The sequence below is a fragment of the Canis lupus genome, chromosome 3 (genome assembly GCF_048164855.1).
Source record: "Canis lupus baileyi chromosome 3, mCanLup2.hap1, whole genome shotgun sequence".
Lineage (NCBI taxonomy): Eukaryota > Metazoa > Chordata > Mammalia > Carnivora > Canidae > Canis > Canis lupus.
In genome coordinates, this window is record NC_132840.1 from 28,215,044 (window position 1) to 28,237,813 (window position 22,770).

At 49.3% G+C, this 22,770-nt stretch overlaps 1 protein-coding gene and 1 long non-coding RNA gene across 20 annotated transcripts in view; one reads left to right on the forward strand and one right to left on the reverse strand.

The window, feature by feature from the left end:
- The window catches only part of CAMTA1 (calmodulin binding transcription activator 1), an 848,042-nt gene that overhangs the window by 683,144 nt on the left and 142,128 nt on the right, over nt 1-22,770 (reverse strand). The window lies entirely within an intron of this gene.
- On the forward strand, nt 8,112-10,869 carry LOC140624596 (uncharacterized). The gene is made up of 3 exons (XR_012024065.1): nt 8,112-8,349; nt 8,478-8,592; nt 10,373-10,869. It is a non-coding gene; the product is annotated as an uncharacterized lncRNA (long non-coding RNA).

Consider the following 22,770-nt stretch of genomic DNA (forward strand, 5'->3'; position numbering starts at 1 on the left):
TTTCAAAATAGAAAGTTTAAAATAGATCTAACTATGGTCCACATCTAATGCGGAGAAATGCAGATGAAGCCGAAACTGTGAGGCTAAACTGGTTTTTAAGGCCAGTAAACAGCCATCCAACTTCTGCCTTATAAACAGAAAGACCAAGAGCATGCATGCACTTTCTTGTGTTCAGCCCCCAAGAAACTCAAATGGAAAGTCACCATATTATAGACACGGGTGCTGAGGCAGGAAAAGTGCACAGAGCTAGAGCAAGCTCATCTGTCCACAGGCTGCCTTCAAAAGCTCATCTCAGGTGGGTGCTACTTCAGTTCTCTTCAGCACAGCAGCAAATCAGGTGTGATCATCCTTATTTCCAGGTGAGGAGCCCAGCCCAGCCAGGTTACGGGGAAGTGGCAGCACAGTAACAGGAGTCCAGAACTCTGGCTGCCAGGCCCGACACTCCCCCTGTCGGGCCACCTCGCCTCTGCAGCATCCTGACACCAGTCCAGCTCCACTCAGGTCACATGCATGTGGCTGCTGCCTCCACAAACCACAGACACCACCTCCTTCCTGCCCAGACTCCAAACTCAGGCCCGTAACTTGCATCCTGTTCATAAGCTGCCTAATTTACCAGGGCTCAGGTTAGTGGGACAGTGCACTTGGCAGTGGATGAAGCCACTATCTTAGCCGTTGCTGCAAATACTCAGGGTGGTCAAGCAAGGACCCCTCCCCCACCCCCACCGCCGTGTATCTCAGCTACCACTCTTACCCTCTTTGATCCATTCGCCGACAGGCAGCCAGGAGCTCTCTAAGGCAAGACAGGGGCCCTCCACAGTGGCTCCTCTCTCATTCAAGATAAAACTCAATTTCTTTATATATCCCCCACTTGGCTGGATGGTTGAGGCCCTTGAAGACTTACCTTGGCTTATCTCTGCAGCCCACCTCATCTCTCCCTGACGGACTCCATCCTGTGGCCACACTCATACCCTGCATTCTCTCCTCGAAGCCACTGTGCATTCTGCCTCTGCCTCCCATGCTTTTCCCTGTGCCCCGCTCCCACCTCCACTCTCTACCCAGCCACCTCCCCTTGCCAGAGTGTCTCCAACTCATCCTCAGGTCTAAACTTAGATAGCACCTTGTCTGAGACTTTTCACTGACCCATCAGGACTAGATTATATGCCCATGCTTCTAAAACACGCATTGATGGTTTTCCTATCACTGTCTACTTGCTTGTCTGTCTACCCCAGCACACTATCGGCTGCAAGATGGCAAGTACCATAGGCACTGCCCAGCACATCATCTGGCATGCAATAGGTACACAGTAAATACCTGTCCAATTAATAAATTTCAGACAAAGAAGTTGATATGACTTCCCAAGGCCACATTCACGAGTGGGGAGCCAGGACAGGAACTAAGGTAGTGGCTACGGTTTTTCTAATTTAACCAAGGGTAGGAGAAGGCCAAGGGCAAACCCTCAGCTGATCTTGTCCCAGCACAGACAGGAACAGGAGGTAAGCCAGGACACGCTCCAGAGAGTCTGAGATCCAGGAGAGCACGTCCAGAACCACAATGAGAGCAGTTTGCCCGGCACACAAATGGGGCAATGGACTGCTCCTGAGGGTAGGATCTGGGGCAGGGTGAGCCAAGGGAATTCTTAGATTCCAAGATTCAGGAGATAGGGGTGGTCTCGGCAGCAAAGGGAACAAGCTGCCCAATGCCTCAGGCTGTTTGGTAATTCGTCGATGTTCTTCGAGTTAATGCATTATTATGAGTTTGCATATTTATAATGTGCCCTCTAGTTATTAACGGTGATATAATGCCAACTGAGAAAACCAAGAGACCTCAGAAATATTTACATAGCAGCATAATTAAGACTCAGAGCTGAGTCACTGAGGAATCCTACTGATTTTCTGGGAGAGGAAAATATAGGACATTCTGTCTTTACACCCTGCCCTAAGACCCTCTCTAAATCTGTGCCAGGCAGAAGCCCACCGTGCCTCCCCTGGAATCACCCTCTACCATCAGCAGAAGACAGACCATCTCTGAAATGCATAACCGCTGCCCCTCTTCAGCAGACTCAGACCAGACCTTCAAATTGGTGGTTACCTTGTACAGCGTGACTAGAGTTTATGGGGAGGTGGGGCCAAGGCAAGAACACGAAATCATTCCCTGCCCCTAATCCAGGCTGCTCCAGAGCTCTCTCCATACTGGTGTCCCCCAGAAATTCCTCAGAGAGGCCAAGGCTCCTTTTTGATACAGAAATAAGAGCAGCAAAGTGCCCCCAGGACCCCAACATCAACCCTTGATCAGAGGTCACTGACCTCCTGCTGAGTGAGCCCCTCACCAGGCCAAACTGCAAAGAATCAACTCTCTCGGGGCACAAGGGTGACTCAGGGGTTGAGCGTCTGCCTTCAGCTCAGGTCGTGATCCCAGGGTCCTGGGATTGAATCCCACATCAGGCTCCCCACAGGGAGCCTGCTTCTCCCTCTGCCTATGTCTCTGTCTCTCTCTGTGTGTCTCTCATGAATGAATGAATGAGTGAATGAATCTTTAAAAAAAAAATCAGCTCTCTCTTTTCAAAAGGACCCAGTGTCTCCTCACAACCTCTGCTGCATCCAGAACTCCACTTTTCATCAGGAAAACTCAAGTTTGTTCTAACGGGCCCAACCAGGATTTTTTCACATATCTTTTAAAACGAAAAAGGAAAGAGATTTTATACAGGGGGGACATCAACTGATGAAAACCAACAAAACGTGCTCCATCCATATAGTGGGCTATCACTCGGCCACAAGTAGGAGGGCGCACCGAAACATACAACAATGTAGGTGAACCATGAAAACAGGATGCCGAGTGAGAGAAGCCAGACACACGTGAATGATTCTACAGATACGAAATGTCCAGAGTAGGCAAATCCACAGAGACAGAAGGTGGGTCAGTGGTCCTTTAGGGCTGGAAGGCGTAAGGGGGTTGGGGTGACAGCTAAGGAATCAGGGGCTTCTTTGGGGGTAATGCAAATCTACATTTAACTGTGGTGATGGTTACACAATTTTGTAAATACACTAAAAACCATTGAATCATGTATTTTAAATGAGTGAAGTATATGGTATGTGAATTCCATCTCATTTTTTTTTTTTAAGTTTGGGAGAAATTCCTGTGTCTCCTACAATGGAGCCTGAATCCCAGAATGGCAGTCTCCCCAAGGTCAGCCCCAACAGTCACCCAGGCAAAGCGTGATCCTGCAAATCCCTTTGGGGGCCACCCCATTCCCCACCTGGGGCACCCCCCACCACCACCATGCCAAAAGTTCTAGCTTGCTATCGACACAGGAAGCTGCTGTGCCAAGTCTCAGAAAGATCCCAAGACTGAAAATCTACATTCCACAGGACACAACAAGCAGTAACTAATGCCAGACACGCGGCATCGAGCTTGCAATAAATGTCATCCTGTTTGGCTTCTGAAAGGGTCTCTGATATGCAGTTAATGCCGCATTCAGGCTCCATCCAGCCTCCATCACGGGCGATATGCAAATGCGGCTTTTGTCACAACCGGCACTAACTCTAATAACTCCCAAAGTGAAAATGTTCCCATAAAAACCACCATAAAAAGTCCCTTATTTTATTGCCAGCTAAGTTTTCTTTACTTGTTGTCAGGACTTTCTCCTCACTGTTGATTAGCTAACAGGCGGCACGTCATTTTTTTTCTTTTAGAGAAACAGGGCACACAATCACCAACCTGTCCCCTCCCTCCATCTGGAGCATGCCTTGCTTCAGCTGCCACCACTGCCCAGCCCCCATCAGAGCTAACGGGGCTTATAAACCACATTTACCTTCCCCAACGGGCGCCTGAAATGCATTACCTTTGGTCTGCTGGTTGCACTCCCTGCTCAAGTGGGAATATAAAAATCAGCCTTATTTATAACAAAAGAACACCTCTGTTCCCCGGATTAGACGTGGCTTTGTGCTACACACATGCATGCATGCACACACATGTGGCACACACATGCACACAGACACACACCCATGTGAGGACATATAAACACACATACACAAAGTACACATGGGCCTGTGCAAAAGGGCACTCGAACACACACGCAAGCATGCACACAGACACAAACACACACACACACACACACACATACACACACACCATGCCACTTTTCCCAAAGCAGGATACCTCACATTCATCCCACAACAAAGAGCACAGCCAGGCCCTCCCAGCTAGACCCCACCTCTCTGTGCCTCGGTGGTGAAGCTGCTCCTCTTCCAGCCCACCACCATGCACCCAGGTCAGAAAGGACTGGGCAGATCTCACAACCAAGCCCCTCTCTTTCCATATGAGAACACAAATCTCCACCTGCCATTTTGAGATCCTTGGAAGAGGGCTTGAACCTCCAAAGGAGACAACTCTTTCCCCAGCTGACCTGGCCTCCCCTCCCTGAGCTTCTATAGAAGATGACATGATGGAAGACAATCCCCTGCTTTTGGCCACAAAGGCCCACAGGCCTACAACAGACTCATCTCTGCAGAAACCTTCTAATCCTCCTTCCAGAGAATTCCTGGTGGCATCCCACAAGCAAGACACACTGGCTGCTTCCAGCAAGAGGCCCCTTGGAGAGAAGAATCCAGCCACCCGTCCCTCCACTGTACAGGAACCAAAGTGAGCCAGTGTCTGCAAAGGTTTCTTACAAAAACCGTAAGAGATGCTGAACTCTAGGCAAACAAACTGAGGGTCACTGGAGGGGTGGGGGATGGGGTAACTGGGGGATGGGCACGAAAGAGGGCATGTATGGGACAAGCATTGGGTGTGATATGCAACTGATGAGTCACTAAATTCAACTTCGGTAACTAATAATACAGTATGTGTTACCCAAATTGAATGTAAGTAAAGAATTAAGAAAAAAGGTAGATTCACTCACTGAGTGAGTGAATCAGTCACCTTTCTATTTATGACCCTTTGCCTAGGGGAGCAGAAAAGTGGAAAATGTAGCCTCCTTTGCGTAAAATGCCTGGTGGACCCACTGAGTGGTCACTGCCAAGAGGACACCTACCCCAACATGGGAGGAAGCAGTCACCACCACCACACTTTCTGCCCATGCAACAAAGACCTGAAGTCTCAGACGAAATGTGGGTCCAGTGGTTCTCTGAGGCTCTGTGAGTGCAGAAGGAACACGGAGCAGCCAGGATGCGGCGTCCCTACTCAGGGCGGGCTCCGGCCAAGCTGGGATAACCTCAGGAATAAAGCAGGCCGCCCGCCTTCACGAGCAGCCCGCCATCCTCACCATGACCTTCTCTCCCCACTAAAGCATCTGAGGCCCCGACCGCGGGGGGCAGTGGAGGGGGGAACCTTTCCACTCACTCACTCCATCCCCCCCACTGGTCACCGTCAGGGTACAAGTCGCTATTTCCCGTCCCCCAAAAGGGCCCACCAGCGCCCCGGGCCCCTACACCCGCCTGGGGTCCTCACCACCCCAATCCGGTCAGGGGGATCGTGACCCCCGAGGGCAGGTGGAGCCCAGTTCAGCGCACCACCCCCCTGCCCCGTTCTTCTCCCGGCAGCTCTGATTCCTTTACCGGGGGTTTTAAAGGTCATGTTCTCCGTCAGCGGAAACATTCTACATGACACTTGTGAGGCAGAGGCTCCTTTCGGAGGCATTTAATCCAAGAACAGGCACCCTCTGAAGAAAAGGGTTTATAGGTCACGGCTCAGAAGGCCACATAAATCACCGGGCCTCCTGCGGGCGTGGTGGGGCCAGGGGGGCGGGGCCCGGCAAGGGAGGGGAGGGGGCGGGGCAAAGAGGGAGGGCGGGGCCAGGCGCCCCAGGTGCGGGCTCCCGGGGCTGGGGCGCTCGGCCTCGGCGACGTGCGCGTCCAGGCCACCAGCAGTCAGGGCGAGCTGACCTTGACCCAGCGGAGCGAGGCGGCCTCACAAGTGGGTCTGGAGAGGGGCTGCCAGGCATACAGTGCGGAGGACGGTGGTAACTGAGTAAAGACCCTATGCCCTGTTGCCCCTGCGCCCCACACAGAGCAGACTGTGTAATGAATACAAAAAGCGCCTGGGAGAGGCATGGCCAGTCCGCACAGCAGACTCTGCAGAGAAACCGCCCAGCGCCCAGGCAGGTCTGGAGAAGGTGCATTAATGGGACAATGGAGAGGGCGACTGAGGCTGAGGACTTAGATCTGACAAAACCAGACAAGATGATTCCTGGCCTGGAAGACTGCACGGGCTGCAGGGAGTGGGGCACAGCCACCTGCCCTCCCACCGGTGCAGAAGGGAGCCCCCACCTTGCCTGGGGCCAGGGTGACAACCTTCAATAACCCTGAGAAAGGCCCCCTCTGTCACCCTGCTCTCCCAGGACACCTAGACAGACCCCGCTTCTCCTGATCTAGGGCCTGATGCCATCCCTGGTGAAAAGAGACAGCCCTGACCCCTGTTTATGCCTGTTTCCAAACCTCCAACCTGGGCTGGCCTGTGTTGTTTGTGTCCCTTGGATCCAGCCCCACAATGAATGGGCTTGGATCAATTCAATCAATCCCCTCAAAATGTTAAAAACCTGAGAAAGGTCACTGTCAGTGAATATTCCTTTCAGGAAGAATCATCCGACCAACCCCACCCCCAACTCCAGAAATGTGTCTCAAGGAAATATGACTGTGAGCCTTGGGCCCTCATGCTCTGCAGCCCCCATGACCCCCACCCCACCCCTGTGGCCACGGGCCCACTAAAGGCACCTGAGGAGCAGGAACTCAAAGCAACAGACAGGCAGCTTCTGGCAAGCTCCGGAAACCTTCTCGCCCACCCAGCAACTCCCACAGACAGTCTTAGCAGACCCCTAGTTTTGTTTGGGTTTTCCCCTTCTTTACCATACAGTCAGTATGGTGATGGCCTGTGGGGGTGGGTGACAGGAAGACTGAAGATGAGGGAGCACATCCCAACAGGTCTGCCCTTCGGCTCATCCTTCATAGGTCCTGGATCCCCAGAGCTTGTCCAGCCAGTGAGTCCACTCTGCAAGCTACAGGAGAATCCACTTCGGCTTAATTTAGCTACAGTTGGTTTCTGTGGCTTACAACAAAGGAGTCTTAACTGCATCGCAGCCCAAACATTTTTCCAAACCTTCCTAAACTCAGACAAGTTAAGAAAAAAGAAAAAAAAAAGTGAAATAAGAATTAATTCCAGAGATTCTATAGTAAGACTCATTGCTCACAATCAGAATGGACTTATTGGTAAGACTGCTTTAAGCAGCTGTGTCCACCCCAGACAACCTGGGATTCAAGAGCCCAGCTCTACCGCTTGCCAGCTACATGATATGAAGAAGTTATAAAACCTCTCTGGGCCTGTTTCCTCACCTGTAAGGTGGAGATAATAGAGTGGATCTCCTGTGGCTGTCATGAAGAGTAAGTAAATTCATCTATGTAAAGGGCTCAGGGCAGGACCTGCATGTCAGAAGGGCTCTGTCACTAACTGTTGAATTAAATCAAATTCAATCACCTGACAGTCTGTCATTTACTCATTTATTGAGCACCCACTGCATGCACACTGCTGCCCCAGGTGCAAGGACACAGAGTGGCAGGGGACCTGCCCTCGAGAAGTCTCTGTCAGCTGGAGAGGGAGACTTGTAAACACATAAATCCAGTCCTATGTGATAAGACTATTCTGAAGGTATCAACAGAGAGCTGTGGGAACACAGAGGAGGGGTGATTAATTTTGCCTCGGGGGTTGGGGGAGTCTTTGCAGAGGAGGTGACATTTGAGCTGGACTTTGAAAGACGAGCTCTCCACAGAACTAAATCTGGACCCAGTGCCAAGAGAGTCAGCCTCAGAAATCAATCCAGCCACCGCGGGAGGGGCAATCGGGCTGTAGACTGACTTCCCACAGGCTCCCTGCCCCCAGGACAAGGACAGATGGGGCCTCGGCCCCCCCAGGCTGTGAGAGCCCACACTCTCCCAGGAGGCCTGGCCAGGCGTCTGTGTACAAACTGCTGTCTTTTCCCACCATCCAGCTCACCTCCAGGTAAGAGCTCTCTGCTCCAGGTGGACTCCCCCACCCTGTCTCCACCTCTTGAATGCAACTTGCATTTTCTTCCCCCAAGAATGAAAATCATCATGATTGCTCTAAATTACTTCCTACTTTTGTAGAATGCTTTACAGATTTCAAGAGACAAGGAATACAGAGGACCGGTCAAGGGCAGAGCTTAAACCCAGCTCTGCCACAAATTATCCCGTGACCTTGGGCAGGCTATTTAATTTCTCAAGCCTCAGTTGCCACATCTGTACAATGGAGTAATAGGGTTGCCATGGGGATGAAATGATTCACAGATGTGAAGTTTTCAGAACAAAATTCGCAACAGTGGGCACAATGGAGAAGGTTACTAAGGTAAAAACACACCATGTGCTTCATTCATACCTGGTGTGCGAGACACTCTCAGTAAACATTGGCTTCTTTAATTAACTATATTCTCTTTCCTGGAATCTAACTTTCCTGTGCCTTGTCTCCCAAGCCAGATTGTAACCTCCTGGAAGTCTGGGCCACATCTCACTGGTACTGCTGACAGTCTGGTTTCTCAGAGCCCTGGGCCTGCTCTGAGCAAGTGGCTTCATGCAGGTCAGGGCTGGACAGGTAAGCAGTGGTGCTGGATGCTCCCACACCACTTCCTGAAGACCCGGTCACCATGCGCCACCCCCCACCCCCAACGACCAGCCCCAGCCTCCCCATGTCCACATGTTCATCTCTCCCTGGCATTATTTGAACTGCCTGTTTGAAGAGGATTCTGGTCACCCTTTTCTCCCAGAACAAACTGTGTACAAATCTGTAATTTCCCCTGGATATCTATATAATTTTTTCGACACAAACTGAACCGAGGATGAACATGTTTTCAGGACTCTCTGTAGAACTGCTGATGTTATTTCCCAATTGTTGGCAGCAAGGACTCTACCAAAATACTCAAGGTCAAGAGACCAGCATGGTTCTAGGCAATCTGTACCTCTTAAAACAGTGACAAATATGTTATTTAATTTTAATGAGCTTTTTTGCATCTCAAATCTAATTACAGCATTATCAAGTACTGCTTTGAACTGCAGGTGGCTTCTCATTACGTGTGCAAAGCCTGCCACGAGCATTTTTCGTGAATACTAATAACTGCTTAATTTTACTATCCGCTTAAAAAAAATAAAAACTTCCAGCAACTTATAAGGCTGGGCTTTATAAAGCATCTGTGGAGGGTGAGCCACACAGCAACACAGCTTAATTAAAAAAAATAAATACTGTATGTGGCCACCCTCGAGGATGACAAGCTCAGGAAGCTGCAGAGGCACGGTGGACTGGGGCTGGGAGGAGATGCGCTTCGTGCGCTTCTCGGAGGCTCTGTTTTATTGCAGGCTTATTGCATCACATTCAAATTTCCCAATTTGCTTTCAGTTCAGAGAGAACGGTTCCGTCAACAGATTTTCTGGGTGACGGACTTCAGTAATAGGCCTGGAGCTGGAGGTCCCTGAGGACACGCTCCAGAAATCTGTTGTGCGGACAGGTCCAGGGAGATGCCTGCAAATCATCACGAAAGCTGTCCGAGAGGGAGTCCAACTGCTTCCTTTATCCAGGCTGCAGTGGGAGAGGGTGGAGGCAGCCTGTCAGGCTGGGCTATGGGTGAAAGGCTTTGCGGTCCCAGAATGGAGAAAGTTATGGAGCCCCTGCCAGTGGGTCTGTGCCATGTCTGGGGTTTGTGTGTCATTCATTTATTTTGAAAATTGTTAACTCTGGGGGCACGTGGGTGGCTCAGTGGTTGAGCATCTGCCTTTGGCTAGAGATCCCAGGGTCCTGGGATCTAGTCCCGCATAGGGCTCCCCGCAGGGAGTCTGCTTCTCTTTGTCTCTGCCTCTCTCTGTGTGTCTCTCATGAATAAATAAATAGAATCTTGAAAGAAGAAAGAAAGAAAGAAAGAAAGAAAGAAAGAAAGAAAGAAAGAAAGAAAGAAAGAAAGAAAGAAAGAAAGAAAGAAAGGGGAAGGGAAGGGAAGGGAAGGGAAAGGAAAGGAAGGAAGGAAGGAAGGAAGGAAGGAAGGAAGGAAGGAAGGAAGGAAGGAAGGAAGGAAGGAAGGAAGGAAATTGTTAACCATGAACTTCATCTTTTAAGGCCAGTTTCTGATTTGCACCTTCTCCAGGAAGGTGGTCTAGGATGGAAAGGGTGCTGCTGACTGCCCCCACCCCATCCACTTGTGATTTTCATTCAGGAAGATTCCAGCAGTCGGTGATGCTGTGGGGCACATCTCCTTCTGGGTTTTTTTCACACATGTCCATTTCCTCCTGGAAACCACAAGTCCATCAGTACTGTAGGCCTGTCCCCTGCATGGACAGGCCATGCTGTTGACCCAACTATGCTTCTTCCTCTTTCTCACTTCCTGTAGGACCAGCTCAATGATCCTCCCTCATGTCCAAGCCCTGCCTATGTCTCGCTGAGAGGTTACAAAGGCCAAGCCGGCACACAGCCCTGCTCTCCACCTGTTTCTGGGTGATCAAATATCACCTGCCTAAAGATGCCCAGGTCCTAATCCTCAGAACCTGTGAATGTGCTATGTCACGTGGCAAAGGGCAAGTAGGATTGCAGGTGCCAGGAAGGTTGCTAAAGAGTTGATCCTGATATGGAAAGATTATCTGGGTGTGCTCAGGATAATCCAGAGTCCTTAAGAATGAATGAGAAAGAAGGCAGAAGAGTGGGTCAGAGCTGTGCCTTAGGAAGGACTCCGCCTGCCACTGCTGGCCTTGATCATGGAGGAAGGATCCCCAGGCCAGGAAGCTGGTGGGCCCCTAGAAGCCGCCCTGCCCCACCTTGATTTTAGCTCACTGAGACCAATTTCAGACTTCTGACTTCAGAGTGTAAAACAATACATCCATGTTGTTTTGAGCCATAAGTCTGTGATCATCTGTTTCGGCAGCGGCAATAGGCAATGAGCATGGTACTGAGAGCTGGTCTGCTGGAGCTTAAGGTGTCACCCCATTAGGCTGCCCACAGCGGGGGTGCGGGGGAGAAGGGACAGCATGTAAAGGACCAAAAACACACTTAACAACCTACCTACCAGTCTTCGTCCTCCTGAGACTTGTGGTACACAAGGTTTTCTTCTAACAAGCAAGTTGGAAGCCAGCCTCCATCGTCCCCACTGAACCTTGTGGTTTTACAGCTCCCAGACCCATGTCCTGCCTCGGATTCCCACTTTCCAAGTGTTCAGCTTAAGAGTGGCAGACCATGGGGTGCCTGGGGGCATAGTCCATTAAGTGTCTGACTCTTGATTTCAGCTCGGGTCATGAACTCAGGGTCGTGAGATGGAGCCCCGCATTAGGCTCCCCAGTCAGCATGGCATCTGCTTAAGATTCTCTCTCCCTCTGCTTCTGTCCTTCCCACATCCCCCACCACCCTCTCAAAGAAGTAAATAAATCTTAAAAAAAAAAAAAAAAAAAGAGTGGCATATGGCACTGGCCAACCCAGGAGGCCAGCAGAAGCCCCCCTGGGCCCCACCAAGGCCACACTCACCAGCCCTCCTTAGTATGGACCACATCCCCTCTGGTCCCTGGTGCACTGCCTCCACCCCGGACTCAGAGAAGGCCACACCTTGGGCAGGACAGGATTCCTGATGTCAGCTTGTCAGATGGATGCTCTGCCACCACTCCCTCATGACAGAGGGAGTTAATGGGCCAACACAGGGCCCTTTGTTTTTATAAGAGAACAAGTGGTTCATGACAAAGAACAAAGTTTCCTTCTTTACGAGGCCATCCTTGGTGCTCCCTCTCCAAGCCCATTAAAGCCTAGTTATCTCACGCACAGCACTGCCACACAGGTACCGTTGCCACCGACAAGTTCATTTAGGAGGATTTATGGCCTGATTGTGCAGCTGTTGCCTTCTGAGTCAGTTTTAAGAGATTGTTACACAAGCAGTGTCATAATTTAGTCATGTTTTCATCTCACAACTGTACTGTAATTACTGCTGTTAACAGCAAATGGTAAACAGGAGCGCGAGGAGGGCCAGCCAAAGGGAGCGCTAAAACACTGTGGACCTAGCAAGGCAGAGGGAGGGACGACACATGGGACCCTGCCCCGCTCCCCGGGAAGACCAGCTCACCCAGCAGGCCCTCAGCTTGACTGCAGTGTGCCCCCGAGTGAGCCCCTGGCGGACACGAGGAGTGGGGTTCCGCCTGCTTCCCCAATTCCTACCTAGGCCTGGGGCACTGACGGGGCTGCCAGAGGCAGAACTTGACAGGACCCAGGATGGTTCTGGACTTGAGGGGCAGGGAGCTCCAGGTGGTGTGCCTCGGTGTAACAATGGATGCTCAAGCCACATGAGCTGTGGGTCTCCAAATGAGAGCCTGCTGCAGCACCTTCTCAGGCAGAAAATGAGGCGACCATAGAAGCAGCGCTGAACCTTACTTCCCCTGATGCACAGCTTCCCTCTTAGCTGTTGCCTGCAGGATTATTTATTGGCACAGAAAGACCCAATGGAGCAAATCTCTTGGAGGGCTTTGAGTCTTCTCCCACTGGCCATGGGGAGGACAAAAGTTAGATCTCACCACCCCAGCAGCCAAGTCCCACCCAATCCAAACTGCTTCCTCCTCACAGGCAGCAAAATGGGGAGCCTCGGGCCCCAACCAGAGCATGGAAGGGCTCAGTAAACCACAACCCAGATGTAGTACAAAGGTTAGAGACAGATGTAATCCAGGCAGGGTCCTTGGAGAAACCAGTTCCCAGCGCACAACCACAGCAACAATAATGTAATCCTGAGGGCCACTCCCACAGCAGCAGCAGCTCCCCATGCTCTGATTCTCCCCAGTGTATAGAGAAGCTAACTACCTCATCTGCAGCCACAAGGCCAAGCCTCCACCCAGATCTAATGAACCCCAAAGCCCTGGCTCCATCCCACATGCCATCTGGACCTGGCCTGGGGTTGCCAACAAGCAGCAGCTTCTCTCCCCAACCCCATGTCTGACTCTGAACCAGGGCAGCCCCCTAGCATGTTAAGGGACACGTGTCTTTGACCCCCAGGTCAGAGGAGGCATGGAGGTGACAGAAGAGGTGGGAAGATAGGCAGCAGGTGCAGCGCCTGGTGTCATCTATTCTTTGGGGAGGTCCCCTGGGCCTTCTCCCTGCAGCCCCAGCACTATTCACCCCACCCCACCCCCACCCCAGCTTGCTCAGAGCCACTGACCATGATTAGTGGGAGCTGATTAGGGAAAGGTCGGATGCTCTGCAGAATCCGGGGGCTAACAAGGCTGGAAGACTCGTTTCCAGATTGCCGGAGCTGCAGAGAAAAATTGAAGGTCTGGAGACAACAATCAATAAACATGAAGCCCTTCTAACAGAGGAGAATCATGAAGTGAAGAGGCATCAAAAGAGTGACCAGGAAAGCAGGCACAGACTGAGAAGGGGCAGGGCCAGAGTACAGCAGCCTGCTCAGGCCAAGGAACTGCCCGCCCCAGGCAGATAGAGGGGGAAAGCGGTGGCAGAGTCCCAACCCCATGTGCTCAGAAAGAGGTACCCGCTGGTACTGTTCCAACTCCCAGCTGCCTGGAGACCTCACTAAACTTTTAAACAGGCTCATGTTCCTTAGAGGCTTGGCCTTGGACCTGGGCTGCTGAGCTCAGGGCCTCTCTCCTGTGTGGCACTGGACAAGGGACACGACGTCTCTGTTTCTCATGGTCTCATTGGCAGAGTACCCACCGCTGGGTTACTCTGTACCAGACTCAAGCCTGGCACAGAGTGACCATGCTATAAACAGGAACTCTCACTCCCATTCTGCAAAGCAAAACTCAGACCTTAGGACACCACAAAATACCTACTGCAAAATACTTGTTTGAGGGTTCGAGAAGTGACCTGGGAGATGCACTTTGGATAACAAAATACTGGGACTTGTAAGACTGGTAGGACAGAGCTGGGGTTTATGAGAATACACAGAGGAGTCGAGGGTCTGAGGACAAATTACCCTCACTCACACCATACCTTGGACATGACTGGGAGGTGCCTCCAACCCTGCACTGGGTACCAAGCAAATGCCCTCCAACACCCAACCCTCTGGGACCTGGGACCAAGCTGGTGCCAGTATCTGCACACAGCACCCAGCACTTCTGCAGACAGCCATCACCCCTCACCAGCCTGTGCACAGGTCAGTCATCATATTGACATCTAAAAAGGTGCAACATGGGACTGACTCTCCCTAGCCAGCTGACAAAAGCAAAGCCAACTTTCCAGAAAATGGACAAGTACAAAACAGCGTATGTGGCTGATTCTGGAGGTCAGGGTTCAAGCCGTGTCAGCATCAATCCCAGGAAGGGGCCTGAGCCTCCCACCCCCAGGACTGAACCATTCAAGTGCTGCCCTCAGGTCAGTGAGTGCACACCTTGGCCCTGAAATCCAGACCCTCCTCAGAACTGGAGGACTACAGCTTCTCCCCCAGAAGCTAGCCCATACCTTCCCGGACTTTCACATTGGTGCTGGGTTTTTATGCCGGTATAATGCTCAGCCATTTTATGTGGGATTATGCACTGTGTGTACCAAAAAGCTCATAAAAAAGGAAAAAAATTGAATGAACATTGTTTTTAAAAGGCCCTTAAAAGGCTATAAAGTGCAGTGACTTTCATACCCTTGGGTTTTTTCCATCTTGTATTAGAGAGTTCCTCAATCAAAGCAGACTCTGGGCATAAGGAGGTGACAAGGAGGTAAGAAAAGTGGATTCCAAGGTCAGGGAGATGGGAAATTCTGGAGCAAACTGGCTCCCTGTGGGCACTGGCCAGCATGCTTAGGTCCTAAGCTTGTCTATCATGGGGTGGTCAGCCCTAAGACACAGCAAGGCTGCATCTCTGGGTGGGGTCTGGTTCTCAGGTCTGGGGGTGTGCAAAGCCACAGCCTCAGGCATGATAGCAACAGTGCCCACAACCCCTCAAGGCTAAGAGCGGCTTGCCTGAGGGCAGGGCCAGAGCAGGACCAGGGACTGAGGACCCAGTAACAGGACTCGACTGCCAAGTCTGCTGTGGCCAAGCCCCCAGCTTGGACCCCAGCCCTCTGGCATCCCTCTGGTCTGCACAGCTCATCAGGGCCTGCGACAGGTATGACAAAGGGAGAATTCTCTCTCTAGAAACTTTCTCCCCCTCAGATGGGACCAAGGTCCACAAAGGGAATTTATGTTGCATTCCTCGAAGCTAGAACAACAACATAGAGAGAAACGATGGAGAGCTGCACGAAGGGCTCTCAGGCAAACGTTAAAAATCATGTTTGCAAAGAATATTTAATGACTAGGGAGGGGAAAAGCTCACAATATGTTGTTAAGTGAACAAGTAAGCTACCAAAAATATGATCCCAGCTTTATGAAACAAAACAAACACATGTCTAGACAGCAGGGGGCTGGAAGGAAACAGTAGCGACTTCTGGGAGGTGAACTCTCAGGGTGACCCTCCTTTTCCCTCCAAATTCTTTTCTGTATTTCCTAAGTTCCCTACAATGATTATTTTTATAATGGAGATCAATTATGGTAAAATAAATTAAATATTTAAATAATATTCCTCCCCAAAGAAAATGCAGCCTTTTATCCCATTTGGTGCCAGAAATGCCTAAACAGCCTGATGTTACGTTTTCCTTTTCTATACAGTTGTCCCCACAGATGGCAAGCACCAGAGGGTGCACACAGCAGTGGGGATCCACTGGACAGAGGCTAGGCAGGTGGTTCAAGGGAACAACAAGGTGCTATAGGGGCAGGGGTAGGGGGAAGCCAGCCCAGACGAAGGTAATAAAACAGCCCTTCCCCATCACAGGGACCCTGGACTCTCTCAGGCTGACAGCAGGGGAGGAGGCCCTTCCCAGGACAGGGCGATCTCCACCCCAGCCACAGGATAGGGCAAGCCTGGGAAGGCCCAAGGAAGGCTCTGGAAAGGAGGAAGGAGAACAGTCCCCTACAAAGCCCCCAGACCCTAAAGGCCAGGAGGACACTAAGGTCCCCCAAGTGCTTACATCAGCCCTGGGCTTTGCACAAATTGTCCCTTTTGGCCTTTCTAACTGTCCCATGAGGTAAAGGTAGGTGCCTCTTAGGGTGCCTATTTCACAGACCAGAAAACTGATTTGTTCCTTCAACTGGAATCCACTGTGTCGTGTGTGTGCCAGGCCCCTACCAGGGATTTTCATGTATATCCCACTGAATCCTCACAACTACAATCCTCACAACACTGATACAAGGTATCCCCCTGCCACTTTGGGGGATAGATCCCAAAGTTTAGAGATGAGAAAGCCGGGCAGCCCAGGTGGCTCAGTGGTTTAGCACCACCTCCAGCCCAGGGCGTGATCCTGGAGACCCGGGATCAAGTCCCACGTTGGGCTCCCTGCATGGAGCCTGCTTCTCTGCCTCTTTCTCTCTCTCTCTGTTTCTCATGAATAAAATCTTTAAAAAAAAAGAGAGAGAGAGAGAGATGAGAAAGCCAAGGCTCAGAGAGGTTAAGTGACTTACCTAAAGGCACACAGTAAGATGAGCAAAGCTAGCATTCAATAATGGATGGATGGACTGATTGGCAGATGAGGCCCCTCTGATCCAGGTCCCAGCCCTGCAGGCAGCTGTCACACTCCTGTTTTCACTGTGTCTCCCAAGAACGTCCACTGCTTGACCACACAGAAAAGTGGGAACAAGCACATTTCCTTCCTCCCTGACCTTGTCCTTGGGCTCCATCAGGATTCCTGACCCCAAATCAGCTACAGAAATGATGTCTGCAACTCCCAGCCGACAGCCATAAGGAAAAACCAGGTGAAGATGGTTCTCTAGTCTGATCCTTCTGCTCCACGACAAAGTCCAGACCCTCCCTGAAGGAGGTTAACACAGGCCTCAGGGACACCACTGGACACCCCTGCTTGCTGGACAGCGCCATGGCAGGAAACCCCTCCCCCACCTAGAAGAGCTCTCATCCTACTTCTCCTCCTCTACTGTGATGACTTCTGGGACCCCCTTACAGCATGTGGCAGGACCTGCCCCTCTGACCCGCCCTGGTTGAGGGGATGGGCCAGGCGATGAGTTCAGTCTGTGAGCTTTGAGGTAGTACATCACTTCTGGCTGGAACATTTAATACCCAGGTTAAGACCCACGGCTCTGGCTTCCCCTCTTGCAGGGTGACCAACATGCTTGAAAGGGGGGCTGCTCCAGCAGCAGGTCCCTGAGTGGACCCAGTGAGCCCAGCCCTTGTCCAGCTGCAGTGATCCTGAGACAGGAGTGGCAAATCACCCACTGCCATTCCAAGTCACTGAGACTTGGAGACCAGTATTCCCACAGTATATCTTGATATGCAGTTTGGAGGAAACCTGGCTCAGAAGGCACTGGGTTCCTTTCTCACCAAAGTCCCAAAGCTCTCAGCCTTGGAATCCAAGGGAATACCTCACCATCTAAAATTTAAATATATAATATGAAACACCCCATCAAGATAGGAGGCTGCCAAGATGTCAAAGGAGCTGACAACCTCCACGGGTCCCAGGCTTCCCTTAGCAAAGTAGGCTTACATGCAAAGGGAGAGTATGGGAGGCAGTTTAGGAGCAGAAGGTCACTCCTTGCTCACTGCCTCCTTCCCAGGCTCTCGCAGCCAATACTAGCCCTGCCCTGGGGCAGAAGAGGCCCCTGCTCAGCATCCAAGAGGCAATGGCTGGTGGCTGAGCTGAGAGCCAGCTGGCAGAAAGGTCCAAGGACACATCCAGTTTTGGGCTTTGGGGGACCAACACAGGGCTTGGAGTCAGGCACACATAGATTCCAGTCCAGCTCAGCCACGTTTTTGCTGTCGGTCTCAGCTACTGAGTGGGGCAGGAGAGCACCAGCACCTATGCAGCTGGTTATGAGAACCAGAGGAGATGCATGGTACACTGCTGGCAATCACCACGTATCACTGCCCTTCCCTCTGTCACTTTCTTCTTGCATGGCCTTAGGGATAATTCCAAAATTCAGTGCCTCCTTTGGAAAAATGAGCTCAGACTAAGTGAGCTCTAAAATGAGAAAATGGAGGATGAGAAACAATCATATGCTAAAGGTCATACAGAGAGCCAAGGGTCTGACTCAACATCCAGGCTCTACTTACCCCAATAGCAGGGTCTGAGGTGCAGGCTGGCTGGGTGGGCTTCCTGGCCAGCAGCACCTCACCACACTACAGCAGCCATTGGCTTTGGCAAATCTGTCCCTGCCTTCAGGGAGTTTTGTAATCTGGGAGCAAAATGTTGGCCCTTGAAATAAAATAGGAAAGGAAAGCCACAATGAAGCAACCTCCTTATCCCAGAATTCTCACCCACAGCACCTTCCACGAGGTCTGTACAAAGGGGACCACCCTGCATATACCTGCCCCCGTGGCATCAGGCACTACCCTGAGCATCCAAATGGGATTACCTGTGATGTCTACAGAAGAGGCCTCAGCGCCACATGGGACCTGGTCCCAGCCCTGCCTGCTGGAAACACAGAGGTCCCAGTGGGTTCACAGACCCCCAAAACACCCTTGCCCACCTCCCCCAGGGTACAGACATCCAGGTGTGGGGCTGAAATGGGAATGATTTAACCCATCTCAGTTAATCATCAGTTCTAAAGATAGTCAGGGAGTGGATTAGTCACAGAGACTGGATTAGTCAGACTTCTCTCAGAAAAGGCAGGAGTTTGTATGAACAGGTCTCTGCTTTTCCTGCAAGATTATCCACTCTCTCAACAGCAGCTAAACCAAAGGGGCCAGGGGCAAGGGTGAGTCCCACAGCAAGACGCCACATCTCCAGGAGCAACAAAACCTGGCAAGGCTGGCCTTCTGGGGATCGTGCTTTTTCCATGTTTGTTTCCCTTTAATGAATTTCCTTAATCATCTCGGGTCTACTGGTGCAGGGACAGCAGGTACAATTTCTAGGGTCAAGCCCCTGGGTTTGAGGGGATATCCTGCTATTTACGAGCTGCATGCACAGAGCCACTCTCTTAACCCCAGTAACCATCAGTGTTCAGAGCAATAGCAAAGGGATAGTGAGACTGAGTGAGGATTAAATAGGATATTGTATGTGAAGTGTTCAGCATAGCATCTGGCATATAGAAGATATTCACTCCACATGACATCCCACCCCATCCGTCCCACACTAACATTTCCAAGAGGCCAGGCAAGCCACCCGAGCTCTGTGAGTACCAGCTCCTTATTCGTACAACGGGGACACTAAGACCAGGGAGGATGAAGTGAGATACTGGAAGAGGAAGACTTCAGTAGAATGTACAAATGTTATAGCAGCTTCCATTTTGCTGACTTGCCTATACAGGCACCTATATGGGGTACCCAGTACACAGAGAGAAGCTCAGTCCTGCTTGTCAGATCTGCAGAGCTTGCTATTAAATCCTCTGAATGTCACCAACCCAGTTGGCTTTGGTCTGTCTCCAAGTGCCCACCATATATAGAGATAGTACAATGAGAGGAGAAAGGACTCTAACAAGTAAACTGTAGGTAGCAGTTCTGGCCTGGGACCACAGCTCTATCACTTGCCAGATGCATAACCTCAATTTACTTCATCTCTCTATAGCCTCAGTTTGCCTATCTGTGAAATGGTAATAAACTTTCTAAATATTATAGTCCAATGATGTGAGCATTAATTAAAATTCATTTAGTCCTGAGGCGCCTGGATGGCTTAGTCAGTTGAGTGTCTGACTCTTGATTTTGGCCTGGTCATGATCTCAGGGTCATGATCTGAGAGTCATGAGACTGAACTCTACATCAAGCTCTGAGCTCAAAACAGAGTCTGCTTGCCTCTCTCCCTCTGCTTCTCCCCCCAAGCTTGCTTGCTTTCTCTCTCTCAAATAAATAAATAAAACATTTTTGTAAAATAAAGTAAAATAAAATTCATTTATTCCTTCCATTCAACTTTGTACTTGAGATTCTAGCCAGAGAAGTTAGGCAAGAAAATAAAAGGCATCCAGATTAGAAAGTAAGAAGTAAAAGTATCTCTATCTGAGGATGAGATGATCTTAAATATAGAAAATCCTAAGGAATCCACAAACAGGGGAGGGAAAAAAAAGCTATTAGAACTAATAAACAACGTTGTCAAGTTGCAGGATACAACATCAGTATACAAGAATTGTTTCTATACACTCATAATGACCAAGTCCAAAAATGGAATTTTTAAAAATTCCATTTATAATAGTATCAGAAAGGATAAAATACTTAGGAATAAATTCAACAAAAGTAGCACAAAACTTATACTCTGAAAACTATAAAACATTGTTGAAAGAAACTAAAGAAGATTTAAATAAACAGAAAGACATCTATGCTTATGGATCAGAAGACTTAACAGTGTTAAGGTGACACTATTCTCCCAAACTAATCTACAAATTCAACACAATCTGTATCAAAATTCCAACTGGCTTCTTTGCAGAAATTGACAAGCTGATTCTAAAATTCATATGGAAATACAAAGGATCTAGAATAGCCAAGACGATCTTGAAAAAGAATGAAGTTGGAAGTCTCATGCTTTCCAATTTGGAAATTTACTACAAAGCTATAGTAAGTGAGGCAGTGTGGTACTGGCATAAAGATAGATATATAGATCAATGGAATAGAACAAAGAGTGCAGAAACAAACCCTCTCATTTATGGTCAGTTGACTTTCAACAAGGGTGCCAAGATCATTCAAAGAGGAAACAATAGTCTTTTCAACAAATAATACTCAGACAAATGGATAGCCACAAAAGAATGAAGTTGGACTCCTACCTCACACCATATACAAAAATAACTCAAAATGGATCAAACACCTGAATGTAATAAAGGACAGATAAGTTAGTTCAAAAATGGGCAGAACATCTCAATAGACATTTCTCCAAAAAAAAAAAAAAAAAAAGATAATCAAATGTATGCTCTACAAATACGCAAATGGAAGATTTTCAAAATCATTGGTCATCAGGGAAATTCAAATAAAAAACCACAGTGAAGGGATCCCTGGGTGGCTCAGCAGTTGAGCATCTGCCTTTAGCTCAGGGCATGATCCTGGAGTCCCGGGATCGAGTCCCACACCGGGCTCCCTGCATGGAGCCTGCTTCTTCCACTGCCTGTGCCTCTGTGTGTGTGTGTGCCTCTCACGAATAAATAAATAAAATCTAAAATAAAAAACCCACAGTGAGATACCACCTATAACCCCATAGGATGGCTATAATCAAAAAGAAAGATAACATTGGTAAGGATGTGGAGAAATTGGAATTCTCATATACAGCTGGCAGGAATGTAAAATAGTGCAGCCACTTTGTAAAACAATCTGGAAGTTTCCCAAAAGGTTAAACACAGAGTTACCACATGACCCAGCAATTCCACTCCCAGCTATATATCCAAGAGAAATGAAAACATATGTCCACACAAAAAATGACTTGTATGAATGGTTACAGCAGCATTATTCATAATAGTCAAAAAGTGGAGACAACCCAAACATCCATCAACTGATGTCTAGATAAAATAGGATCTATCCATGCAATGGAATATTATCCAGAAATAGAAAAGAAGGAAGCACTAATACATGCCACAACATGGATGAACCTTGAAAACATTACACTAAGAGAAAAGAAGCAAGTCACAGAAGTCCATATGGTATATGACTCCATTTATATAAAATGTTAGAATAGAACACAGATAGAACATAGGGCTGGGGGGTTGGGGAGTGACAGCTAAAGGGTTTCTTTGGAGGGTAATGAAAGTCTCCAAATACTCATGCTGATGGCTATATAACTCTGGGAATATGGTAAGAAACTACAGAACTATGTACTTCAATGGGTGAGTCATGTGCCATATGAATTATATCACAATAAAGCTGTTACCAAAAAAAAAAAAAAGAAGAAGAAAAATTATGTATTCATTCAACAAGTAGTTATTGAGTACCTATGATGTACCAAGCTCTGCTCTAAGTGCTCAGGAAACTTCAATGCGCAAAACAGAAAGGATTTCTGCCCTCTGACAGTAGGAGGAAGATAAGAAACATAATAAAAAGGTAAATTACATAGTATGGTAGATGGTGATAAGTGCTATTTTTATGCAGGCCAGGAGGATATGAAGGACAGAGGAGGGGTATATGACGTAACAAGTGATCAGGGCGGGTGTATCATTGGAACAGAGACTTGAAGGAGATGATAGAGGAAGCCAAAAGGCTCTCAGGAAAGAGTGTCCCAGGCAGAGGGCACAGAGGGACAGCCCGTGCCTGGGCCACAGGGCAGGAGTGAGCCCTCCTTTCTTCTGGGGAAGAAAGGAGAGCTCAGTGTGGCTGCAGAGCAGCCTGGGGTTGAGAACAAGAAAAGAGACAGGCTGGACAGGTCCTCATGCGCCATCATATGGGCGTGGGCTTCTCAGCAAGAACTGGAAGGCCACAAGTAAGCAGAGGACTGTCATGGTCTGATTTGTTTAAAAAGAATTGCTCTGTATCTGTATACCATGCTCACAGAGCATTATTCCACCAGTGTCCATCAATGGATAAACAAAATGTGGTAGCTCCATAAATGGAATGTATTTCGGCTTCAAAAGGAAAGAAATGCTGATATCTGCTATGATATGGATGAACACTGAGGATACGATTATGCTCAGTGATATAAGCCAGTCACAAAAAAGACAAATTCTATGTATATGATTCTACTTATATGATGAATGGAGAGAGCAATCAAACTCAGAGACAGAAAGTAGTACAGTGGGCGCCAGGGGCTGGGAGAGGGGAAAGGAACTTCGTGTTTAATGGGTGCACAGCTTTAGTTCTGCAAGACGAAAATGTTCTGAAGATAGATGGTGGGATGGTTGCACAGCAATGTGAACACGCTTAATGCCACCGAACTGTA